The 12,908-nt window shown below is 37.3% G+C and overlaps 1 protein-coding gene across 1 annotated transcript in view; it reads left to right on the forward strand.

Moving 5' to 3' along the window:
• HCN1 (hyperpolarization activated cyclic nucleotide gated potassium channel 1) overlaps window positions 1-12,908 on the forward strand; it is a 389,009-nt gene that overhangs the window by 89,926 nt on the left and 286,175 nt on the right. The gene's annotated exons all lie outside the window — the stretch shown is intronic.

The raw sequence follows: 12,908 nt of genomic DNA on the forward strand, positions 1-12,908 counted from the left end.
TCAGTCTTGTCTGATAATTGGCTAGAGATTAGAAAAACATAAAAAGGGAAACAGTTTTTTTCTGTCCAGCCCTGTATCCATCTCTCATGCTCTTTATTATTTCAGTCTTATTTACCTAACAACAGGAGAGAAGTTATATACTTCAGCTTCACTTTTTAGATTTTTTTCCATCCTGTTTGCTTGTGTTCTTTGTTTATAGGCACAGATTTGGTCTATTTAAAGTAGGTTTAAATACCATTTTCCAGGAAGTGTTTTCTAACTTCTCTAACCCACAAAGCTCTCTTTTTTGGAGTCCTCAATAATACCCACTGGCTGGAATGCTCATTTGACATTCATCTAGGGTGGTGTGTGCCTTTTTTCTTAAATGGATTGCAAATCTCTTAGCAGCAAGGGGTTTGTTCAATATCTCTATGAGTTTGCTATTTCTTAGGTCAGGAACCACCAACAAAGTGCATTTCTGTCTCCTCTAGCTGTTTCCGGTCTGATAGCTTCAAAGTGAGATGCTGTTAGGATCTCTCCTTCCAGGGGAGCTTGCCTGTAGGTTTCTGGCAGGGCCTTCTAATGGGTGATATCATTCTTCATATCATTTTACATGGAAAAGAACATTTTCATGGGCTCTGCAGTTCTTACAGCTACTAAAACATTCATCACAAGTGAGAATTCCAGTGACCCTATATTAGTTATTAAAAACTGGAAGCATAAAAGGATTTTAAGAATGTGGTTAATTTAATATATTGTGATCTAGAGTAAATGGAATTTCTGGAAAAAAGAGAATGGGGATTTCTGGAGAGAAGAGGGAGAGAGTAGGAAACATTTTTATTAATCAAAAATTTTTGCCCAGAACTCACCTGTTTCTTGTTGCTGTTTAGATGATGTTATTAAGACACACACATACCTACACACACACACACACACACACACACACACACACACACACACATGTGCACGTGCACACATACTCAAGGCAGGGGAGGGGAGAGAAAGAAAGGGAGAGAGAGAGTGCACAATGGGAAACTGTGCCTTAAACTATACCTACTTTTATAGAGCACATCAAAGTATTTAGTTCATATGTCCTTCTTATAGAATGACATGGCTGCAAATCAAAACATATTACACTACTTAGCCTTCCCAGCTTGATGATGCTTCTCCTCTTTATCCTCCTGGAGCCAGTAGGTGCTAAGTGGTCAGCAGGCCTGGACAAATAGTAACGATCCAGTTATCATTTCTTACAAGCTCATTGTCTCTGTGCAACCTTAGTGAGAGAAAGAAGAAAGTTTCATGTTAAGATCTGCAGTAAATTCAGTCCCACAGTTGTTTCAATGAAATAGTCCAGAAAATTTTAAAAAAAATGCTTTAAAAAATAGAAAATAATACTGTGTAAGCTACCAACAGAGGCTACTTAACCAGTGACACAGCCACTTAACCTCATGGCATCCATCACGTGAGTCTAAAATATTACAGAATTTTTTTTCCCAACAGTGATAAAAAACAACTCATTGTCTATGCTTTTTGTAAGAACTATCAGCTATGGGAGTAACTTAAAACTGTTCTAAGCCCCAAACATACAGTGATTTTTGTTTTTTGAGAGAGAGAGAGTGCATGCCAGGAGCAAGTGGGGGAGAGGGAGAGGGAAAAAGAGAATCTCATTCAGGCTCCATGCCCAATACAGAGCCCTACGAGGGCTCAATCTCAAAATCCTGAGATCATGACCTGAGCCAAAATCAAGAGTCAGACATTTTGCTTAACCGAATGAGCCACTCAGGAGCTCCATGATTTTTTTTTTTTTAATGGAACCTCAGCAGTTTTTATCTGAACTTAATTTTTTTTTTTTTAGTTTATTTTTTGAGAGAGAGAAACGGAGCATGAGCAGGGGAGGGGCAGAGAGAGAGGGAGACACAGAATCCGAAGCAGGCTCCAGACTCTGAGCTATCAGCACAGAGCCCAGCACGAGGCTCTGATTCATGAGCAGTGAGACAGTGACCTGAGCCAAAGTTGTATGCTCAACCGACTGAGCCACCCAGGCACCCCTGTACTTTTAAGATAAATAATTAACAGCTCAGTAAATACAAGTACTGTTTGCTTTGAATGAATTTTAAAACCCATTCTTTTCTAGTTCTTTCTGGTCTCACTTTAGATCGTCTTCTAATCTTGTTTTGTATGATGCAACAGTTCTGGAGCTATTCTGATTAATTTTATCCAGTTGGCAACTTTCCCTTCAGCATTTAATTCTAATACAAATTATGGACTCTCTTCCATGAAAATATATGCATAGTATAACACTGAACTGTGCACCCAATTTCCTAAGAGTCACGGGTGACCTCAACCCCCTGTGGAGGTCCTTGTTTATAAACTGTCACTAAATGGCAGTTTGACAAGGGGAAACCACAGCTTCACCCAGCTGGTCCATGTTCTGAAAAGGCAGCAGCTGGAGTTTTGCGATTTACCACTTACGTGTTTCATACCTGTCTCCATGTGTACTGTTGACCCGTGCATGTTTATGTACATAAACTATTTATTCCTTGACAGTCATATTTGGCCAGCTGAATTTCCCTTGAATGGAGTGTCAGATTAAATGAGTTATTCATAGATTGTAGCCTTTGTGCAAGGCATTGCCACTATGTATATTTACTGTGATGTGATCATTTAAAATAGCACATATTTTTTGATATGGCAATTTAGGATAGCTAATATTTTTGACCGCCTACTATAGGCGAGGCCATGTTTATGCCCTGCTTTATTTAATCCTTTGTAACTTCAATGAGGCCAATACCATTATTATCCACAAGACACCAAGACACAGAATGCCTTTTGCTTGTTTGGATATTGCATAAATGTTTCTTGTAAGCTCAAATAAAAACTTGAAAGTCATGGGGCGCCTGGGTGGCGCAGTCGGTTAAGCGTCCGACTTCAGCCAGGTCACGATCTCGCGGTCCGTGAGTTCAAGACCCGCGTCGGGCTCTGGGCTGATGGCTCAGAGCCTGGAGCCTGTTTCCGATTCTGTGTCTCCCTCTCTCTCTGCCCCTCCCCCGTTCATGCTCTGTCTCTCTCTGTCCCAAAAATAAATAAACGTTGAAAAAAAAAAATTTAAAAAAAAAAAAAAAACAAAACTTGAAAGTCATATATCTTATTAAGTGGCAGGGCCAGAATAAGATGCTGGACTAGAGGATTTCAAAGTTTATGCTCGTTTTACAAAGTTCTACCTCAAATATATCTTGAGACTTACACAGTGATTTGTTGGGATTTGAAGATGAAGTAATCGAGAGATAAACATATCAACAAAATTAGAGGAAAGAAATCTCCACAGGGTTTCTGTGCATTTATTTCTTTACTTACACATTGCTTTGACTACCCTGAGAGCTCCCAACTCTGGTAAGAATCAGAGTGCAATGACCACGTTTAGTAAGACACTCCCAAAGGCTGAATGTCTTCTTGTGCATGACTGATCCTGGCAGCTTGGATGTTAGAAGGCTTCTGGCATTTACTTGTTGAAAGTTTGGATGTACTTGCATTTCAATGCCTATTGATTTCCTTTACTTGAAAAAAAATATCCTTCTTTGTTTCTCTATTACCTGTTTTATCATTTGCATTTCTCTCCCTGAGTAAACTTATTCCACATCCATGACTTCCCATGACAGAGACTCCCGCGTGTGTATTTGACTTACAGTTCTGCCATGGGCTCCAATTCCAGATCACTCTTAGATGTTTTAACTCAGGCATTCTACAGGTTAGAATTTCCAAGTAACTTCCCTCCTTGTGGCTGATTAATTCTATTCTCTGTACCCACACTGATGTAACGTCTGTCCTTTCGTTATAACCCAAGTAACAGAAGGTGGCCTGGGGAGGTTATTTGGGAATGAGAGAGAGAGAGAGAGAGAGAGAGAGAGAGAGAGAATTTGGTTACTGCAAAGATGCATCACTAATATGTAGTTGGACTGAAGAGCTGGGTGCTGTGCCAAAGTTGTACTTTAGAGAACAGAGAATCTATGTGTGGGACATGTGTCTATTTATATTTTTATCTGTCTATCTATCTATTTATCTATCATCTATGTATCTATTTTTCCCTTCCTTCCGCCTTTCCGCCCTCCCACACTCCCTTCTTTCTTTCTCTAGAAGACTCCTTTGACGTTTAATCACCGAAAAGTCAGGTAATGTTACAGTTAGACTTTGACTTAGCAATCATTCAATCTAATGGTTTTACTTTCAGTTCAGAAAAGTAACCATCCGGGAAAGTTAGACAACACCTTGAGCTGGGACTACTTTCCTCGCGTTCAGCAGACAAGTTGGGAGCACCTCAGTGGTCTGCTTGCACTACAATTTCCATGATCTGTGACTGATTCAGCAAAACCCATGCCTCTTCTTTCATCTCAGAGAAAGGATGCCAGAGACAGCAATTTATCTGAATTTAAAATAGCAGAATCATTATATTGTGATACTTTGACGCAGTCTTGGCCACCTGAAAGCAAAGAAGATGCACCATCATCAAACCACAGAGAGAACACCTTTTTCCTCAGAGTGCTGGAGCTCGGAGGCACCTGGGGAGGGCGGCACGATAGTACTTTCATTTCACTAAAGGAAACCATTTAGTAAATTGCCACTGAATACTCTTAAGAGGCCCTTAAGAAGTCTGCAAGTGTTAAAGTAACTCCCAAAGTGTCTGGCCCAGGCTCAGGGAAGAAGAACATACTCTAAACTTGGGGAAAATTAGAGAATAATAATAACAAAAATAGCTCTCCTTTTGTAGCCACTTAGAAAGCCCAGAATATATTTCTTTTACTCATCTGCATTTTCGTGTTGGCAGCAGCAAGGTTAAATGAGGTTTTCTTGCCTGTCTGTTAAACTTGTGGGTATTCCCACTGGAACTCTGCCCAGGTGTTACAGAGATTTACCAGCCTTACTGTCTTGCTAAATATGGCTCACCGTCAGGGGTAAGTAAGGTTGCAATGAGAAAAATTGAACTTGTAGTTTGCTAATATGAATGCAGTATTCTGTGTGCCATGGGTCTTATACATGTGATGTGCGTGTCTGTGCCTTCGTCAGTCTGGCTGCCTCTAGCAGAGTGTGTGTGTGTGTGCGCGCGCGCACGCGCGTGTATGGGTCTATAAGGAATAATAAAATCATTCTTTTGAAACGAAGAAAAGGTGTGTCTAGAATAAGTATATGAGAATATTTCTGTTTGGGGATCCAAAAGATTTGAGGGAAAAATCTGGTATTTTCAAATTAGTTTTCTTTTCTGAAAATTAAACAATTAGTAATTTTATTAAACAATATTTTTTAAATAAGAGCATAATGATATATTAAGGCATATTTATTTCTTGAAATTTCCAAAATTGAAATAGTTTGAAACATGATATATTTTAAAAAGAAGTAACCAGAATTTTCTGATAATGCCTTAGTGAAGGTATCTAGAGAAACAAGAAGATAACTTCTTATTTCTAAATCCTCAGTAGTTTTCCTCTTGCACTTAGATTGAAATAGACATTACCTAGGATGGTTTATAAGGTCTTGTTCTATGACTTTGTTTGTGCAAACAGATCCCTCTAAAGCATTCAAGTACTTGATTGCTTGAATTTGTATAGTTATATTAAAACAACTCACATTTCTATAAACACATTCCTATGTATTGAGTGAAGTATGAAAAAATAAAAATCAATTCAAGAAAAAAAGCCCATTCCAGGAAAGTTCCTAAACAAAAGCAGTATTTTTTTTATCTAAAACACATGCTATAATGAAATAAAATTCTGTTGAAGCCAGTGAAATGTGTCAATAGAAGAATACACAGATAATTGAAAATCAACAACTAATAGGAATTCTCTATTATTTATTTTCTTCCTCTAAGATATTTTGGCTCTAATGAAGAATGAAGGGTTATGCTAATATCTGAGGTCAAATAATGAACTCCAATTGATGTTTCATGGTCAGTCCCATCTGAAATATCTTTAATCATCTTATATTTACCCTTAAGGATTCCTTTATTCTCAGTTTATTTTCCTTACAAATCCTAAACACTCAAAGATTTTCAATACTTAATAAACATTTGAGAATGTGTTCGCAGTATATACTATTTTACTTAATATGGTTGGAAATTTTGCTAATATGTTCATGGAACATGAACATGTAAACAAAGCAACGTGAAAAAAAAATTGAAATTGATGATCAGTAAACCAGCAATTTTATTAGTCAGAATCTACCCGAAACTACAGAAACTACACCAGTGTTTAGAATCTTAGAGTCTGAAAAGGTACACAAGGAAAATAACTTTCCTTCCTTTAAACAAGACAACTGAAGGAGAAAAAATATCTACAAATGGAATAATTTTCATCCAATTGCTGTCTTCTCACTGATGATAGGTTAACACTATTTTCTAGGAGTAGATAGGCAGTGTCAAGAGTAAAGGACAAAGAAGATGCAGTGTCTCAAAGGTGTGCCCAGAATACCCATGAGCCTGCAAATGTATAGATTATGAAGTTGTTCTGTTTACACAATTTGTCTAAATCATATGTCAATTTATATTTTATAGAGCTTCACTGTTAAGTGACTTTTTTCTTCTAATGACCTGTTGACACTTGGAACCATTGGGTAAATAAGAATTATTAAATAGAATGCTGGAATCTGAGGAAATATTACTACTGGCCGTAAAAACACATATTCCCATTCACACATATAGGACTCTCCAGAAAGCACACACAGGATAGATAGAACCTCATTCTTTTAGAGCTTATGACCTCATGTTCTACTACCTCATCCTTGTCAACCTGAATAAGGGGTAAACTGAGGCAAGCTCAAATTGTCAGAAATTGAGTTTATTTGGGAATAGCAGAGGGATTGCAAACTACAGGCTGGTCTCTTGGCGGATTGGGATAGGTTGTGTTTATGGGCAAGGGGTGCTCAAGAGGGGGAAGTCTAACCAGAGGCTAAGCAAGAAGTTCATTGACTTGTGGATGGAGAGAGATTATTGAGGGAGGTCTGTTGGTTAAGAGAGAAGTCTCCGTCTTCTGGAAAGTGGACATTTATGGAAATCAGTTTCTCTGTTCTTAAGGTCAGTTCTTCTGAGGGCGCGTGTATGAAATTCTCATCTCATATACTTCAGTTTTATTTTAGATTGAGATCCTTTCCCATCCTCATTCTATTTGGGATCGTAGGTCATCGTTTTGTCCACAGCTGGCCAACATGTAGATGTGCCAGTGTCTGTACTTCTTCCATAACCATGACTTCAACACCATGTCATTGCTCCACACCTGTGGCCATTTGTCACCCCCCAAATGCCTCCCTGCATCGATCGGTTCAAAAGTAGTGATCATTACCAATAGAGGATTATATATTTTTCATGTGTATGTATAAATATATATATTTATATAATAGGATATCTGTATCTGTCTATTCCTCTCTATTTTAATCTATCTATTCCTCTCAATTTTAATTAATAAACGTGGTGCTAATCTTTCTTACAAATAGAGGCATTGGCTGTGTATGTCTAAAATCTACTGAACTGTATGGTCTTGAAGATATAATTAGCCTTTGATGGCTAGAGGAATTAAGATGCATATTTTTTTTATTCTGAAGGTGATTTTTAAAACACAAGAATATTCTGAAAGGTTTACCAAGATATTCTGTTACAAAACAGTAAAACCGTATATGTTTAGGAGATCAGAACAATTTTTTGATTTATTTTCTGGTTACTGTGCTAGGCCTGCATGGTAGTTTTCCTTTTGCTGCTGTAACAGATTGCCACAAACTTAGTGGCTTACAACAACCAAGATTATAGTTAAGTCAGTCAGAAATCTGGACTAAAATCAAGGTGCTGACAGACTACATTTCTTTCTGGAGGCTCTAGGGAGGATCCGTGTCTTTGTCCAGTTATGAGAGGCCACTCCCTTCCTTGGCTCTGTCTCTCTTGCATCTTCATAGGCCGCAATGGCATGTTGCATCCTTCCCACTTTGAATCACTTTGACTTGACTGTGTAGTCACAGGTCTTTCACTGACTCTCCTCTTCTGCCTCCATCCTCTACTTTTCAAGTCCCTTATGATTATGTTGGGCCCACCTGGATAATCCAGGATAATCCTCCCATTTTAAGGTCCGGTTGATTAAAAACCATAATTCTATCTAAACCTTAATTCCCCTTTACCACACAACCTAAAATATTCACAGATCAAGGGATTCAGACATGGAAATCTTTTGGGGGCTATTATTCAACCTCCCATAGCTTCTTGTATGGATTAAATCCTTGAAGCTGTCAGCAGGATTGTGGCTCTAAATTGGATACGCCAGTCTATACCCTTTGAGTAACATTCCAGAGAAACGTGGTCAAAAGGATATTTACACCTTTGAAACTGCTAGCATATTTACAATGTAGCTCTACAAATGAGTTAAACTGCCAACCTATAGAGGTACATTATCTCTTATAAATTAATCCTTTACCACAGTGAGAAATCGTCTGACTTATTCTACTCCATGATTGCAGTGTTTAAAAAACAAAAACAAAATGCAAAAAAATTGGCATGTTTTCTTTCCTTCCTCTATTTTCTACAGATATGTAACTCAAATATTTGAATTTATCATTCAAGGTGATATGTGATATACCCTCCCTCCCTCCAAAATATGAAAATATTTTGTTTTTCTTTCTGTATCTAGTCTCGAAGCCTTGGGTTGTAATGTTAATAATTAAAAACTCAATTATAAGTCAGAACACATTTAACTTATTTTTCTATGTGTGCTCATTTGCTTCCATTGAGTTCTGTCCACAGCTGAATTCTCCCCTTGATAATTTCACTCTTTGTTATTTTTGTTGCAAGATTTTGAGGGGCCATGGTAGATGTTTGAGGGGACAGAAACATAATCGAAAGGAGATGGGGAAGGAACTTACTTCCTGGGTGTCCCTTGAGGCAGGATGGGGCCCACCTTAAGAGGTAGACCAAGAACTTGATTATGACTGTAGAAAACTATGACTTTGTACCCCACAGCTTGGTATAGAGGAAAAAATATTGCCCAAATTAGCTGTTAGGAGTTTCTTTGACCATTAGTGACATTGCCTTTTTGTTTTTCATTTGTCAAGTTTGAGGATTGCACTAAATTTTTTGAAAAAGTTAGAGTCTCAAGATCAATGACTTCATGTCTTAATCTCAATTTATTCAGTACTTCTGTGTATATTTAATTATTAGACTAGCTTTTACAAACACACTTATATGTAGATGCAAATAGTAAAGTTTGGTTTAAAAACATCCCTTTTGATATGACAACTACTTGAGGAAATTTGAAGTAAAGAAATAACAGTGATAACATCTGCAAAAGATTAGTTACACATTCGCATTAGTTCCCATCGTGTGAGTGAACAATAGATTATAGTGAATGGGTAACTCAGATGTCGCTTTTGATTTACTCCATTATTTTTGTTTTATGTATCTTTCCTTCCATCTCAGACTAATGAAAATATCTCGCTTTTTTCTAGAGAAAAACTGCCTGGTTTGAATCACAGCCCTCTCATTTTAGCTGTGTGGCTTTGGCCCAGGTAGTGTTTCTCTGTGCCTCATAGTCTCATCTGTAAAATGGGGGTATTAATAGTATGTACCCCATAGAGTGTTCTGAGAATTAAGTAGGTTGGTACACGCAAAACACTTAGAACAGTGCTGGGAAAAGTAAACACTCAGTACTGATGAGCTGTTATGATTCAGGAGTCATGCAGTCACCAAAACTGGATTAGAGACAGTGTGTGACACTGTAGAAACTGACACCACCTCCCACTCTTATCTACCGCTTCCTAGAAACACTGGAATCAAGTTGCGAACACACTGGAGAGGGATTGACAAGGTGCATTTTCTTCTTCCTTGTTCTGTCTGTGGCAACAGGAAAGGGACAATTTGTGCTGCATGATAGGTCAAAAGTCTTCAGAGATTTTACTGTCAAGCCTGAATCTAAAGTCAGTTTATATTCATTGCCAAGGAGAAACTACCTAATCACTGCCTGGAATGTGCTCCCAGCCTGGCACTGACATCTCTGACAGGCTCCTGGGAGACTCGTATGATGGGCTTTTTACCTTACGAATTTGGGCCTCTCTTAGAGCCTGCCTAGCCCATGTGGCTTCTCAGGACCCAATGGTGGGTCATTCAAAAGGAGAAACAGGGGAAAACATTTGCAGTGAAAGCATCGAAATCTTCCCTTGCCACGCTTGTGAGAGAAAAACCCTTCTTTGTAGGGATTTAAGTCAGCTTACCTCCTCTGTAACCAATCGATGTACGATGTTTGTACAATGTTTTTGAGCCTCCTCAATTCAATGAGTTACAGGCATATGTTCAAATACCAGGAGGAAGAGATGGTGTATAAACGTGCAGCTACCCTCCTTCCAACCAACCTGATCTTTGGTTAATGTGCCTTCAAGAATTCCTAACATTTAATGTCGATCCAGACAATGATAATTGTTTTCTTAATTTTTATTTTTTAGGTTTTTTTCTTCCTTCAAATTTATTTATTTATAATAATATAACTAGAATGTTATGGTAATTATATTTTAAATAATTTTTTTCTTTATATGAAGATTTGCTATTTGAGAACTGGAGGCAAAATCTTTTGGTAAAATTGTGAATTATTTATTAAATAATTACTGTAATATACCTCTGCCAGGCCTATAATTATGTATTTCCTACATTCTTATGTGCATAGCTTTTGAATTATAAGATGTTCTGCAAATTGAATACATGACAATGTACAAAACTAGTTTTATGCACATTTAACTGGATACAACATGACATAGCATAGCTAATTAGCCATCTTGACATATTTAAGTCATACCTAACCACCAAGCCCAGCACAGATGTCATCTTTATTAAGCTTTCTGCATTACCCTGGGCAGAACTTCATCTTCCTCTGACCTCTAATGATTTCTGCATATACCATTCATGTTGTAAAATTTCCATGTGTTTTTTCCATATATCATATTGTAATAACATTGAAAGAAGAATAATTTTATTCCTTTTATTTATCTTTCACAATACTCTGTATTCAGAAATTAATAATATTTTTCACTTAAGTATCTTTGTAGTGAGAATAATGGTCAGTAAACAGCTTATCGATGGCCCAACCCAACCACAATAAAGGTGTAGATTCAGGGAGAGAATATTGTAGATGAGGGGAGTGTAAGTCATTTGGTATGAAGACATGTAAAAACATGATTTGTAATATTAAAAATATTTTAACTTTAAGTAGAAGAATAAAAGCCTGAGCATATTTCTTGAGGGTCACACAGGGGAAGGATTAGGTTTAGGACGATTCGAGAATCTGGAAGATAGAGGGGACCCTTGGGTGGCTTAGTTGGTTAAGCATCCGGCTTTGGCTCAGGACATGATCTCGCGGTTTGTGAGTTCAAGCCCCATGTCGGGCTTTGTGCTGACAGCTCAGAGCTTGGAACCTGCTTCAGACTCTGTGTCTCCCTCTTTCTCTGCTCCTCCCTTGCTCACACTGTCTCTCTCTCTGTCTCTCAAAAATAAACGTTAAAAGAATTTTTTTAACAATCTGGAAGATGGACTAATAGGGGAGTTGGGAAGAATTTATGTAAATTTTTCTACAAATAACTGTATCCTCACGACATCATAAATAGCAAAAATTAATTTTTATTATTTCAGGAAATTTTCAAATAGAATATTACATTTAATGATCAGTTGTTTCATTGTGCATGTGCTGTTGAACATATGCTTATCTTAAATTTAAGTAATAGTCACAAATTTTAATATTATAAAAACAAATCTTAACAGTATTTTTATACTTTTTTGTTCAGAAAACTCAATATTTAAAAAAAAACACAAATCTTAAAAACATTTCTCATAATTTAAATACCTTTTTTCCCCCCAGAAACCTCAGTTAATAGTTTTTAAAATACAACTCAGGGTATAATTTCCCAAGGCTAAATGTTAGCAGTCAGCAATAATAGATACCTTAAATCAATCATCTTAACATTTTCAATCCACAGAGATTTCCTCTGAAAAAGAATATAGTGACTGGGATGGCACTAGGGGAGCAATCTGCAAGTCTATTTCTGGAAGGCACTATTCCTGTTAGTAGCACACAAAACCATTTTTTCCCCTTCTGTTGGTTTTAGTTCTCTGACAACATAGCCAAACTTATAAAGTTAACATACAAAAAAAATAAGGAATTCACATTTAGTTGTATTTACACTAAGACAATATTAGCAATGGGATTTTTGATAGTAGAACGATCCATCTTCCCTGGTGATATAATACCTCAGTCAGCTGGGAGTTGAGTTAAAGGAAGGCTTTCTTAATTATTTCCAGACGCTTGGACTGCCATGCATGGGTGGTCGTGTTCCTTACTAAGTTGTGAGAGAAAGGAGAGGAGAAATAGATTTGGAGGAAGATGATGAGTTTAATTTTAAGTGTCTTGAAGCTGAGGTTATTTTGGGAAATTTGAGTAGAGATCTTTAAACACAGAGACTATTATGGACATGGACATTTCTTAAAGCTAATAAGCTTCTATTGCCAACTTTCCATGCATGAATTTCTGTGTGCCAAAAATATCTTGCACAACCTGCCACAGCAATGCTAATGCAGGTGTGTGCTCAAATGTTATTTGTCAATAAGGCCCTCCTGACTACCTTTTTATTAAAAAAAAAAAAAAAAGAATCCCTCCCATTTATGTCCACATTCCCTATTCTACTTTTTCTGCATTTTTTCCTCCATATCACTAATCACCTTTTGACATGTTATTTATTGCACTTATTTTTTTAAATCTCTTCCTCTCACCCACATCATACAAAGTCCCTCCACGAAGGCAAGGACTTTAGTTTAGTGCTGTATCCCCAACAGCTAAATTTGTGCCAGACACATAATAGGTGCTCGTAATTTTGTTGAATGAATCAATGAGTACTAAGTCAATTACTAGTCCTTGAAATTCTGTATCAACATC

This window comes from Leopardus geoffroyi, chromosome A1 (genome assembly GCF_018350155.1).
Source record: "Leopardus geoffroyi isolate Oge1 chromosome A1, O.geoffroyi_Oge1_pat1.0, whole genome shotgun sequence".
Taxonomy (NCBI): Eukaryota; Metazoa; Chordata; class Mammalia; order Carnivora; family Felidae; genus Leopardus; species Leopardus geoffroyi.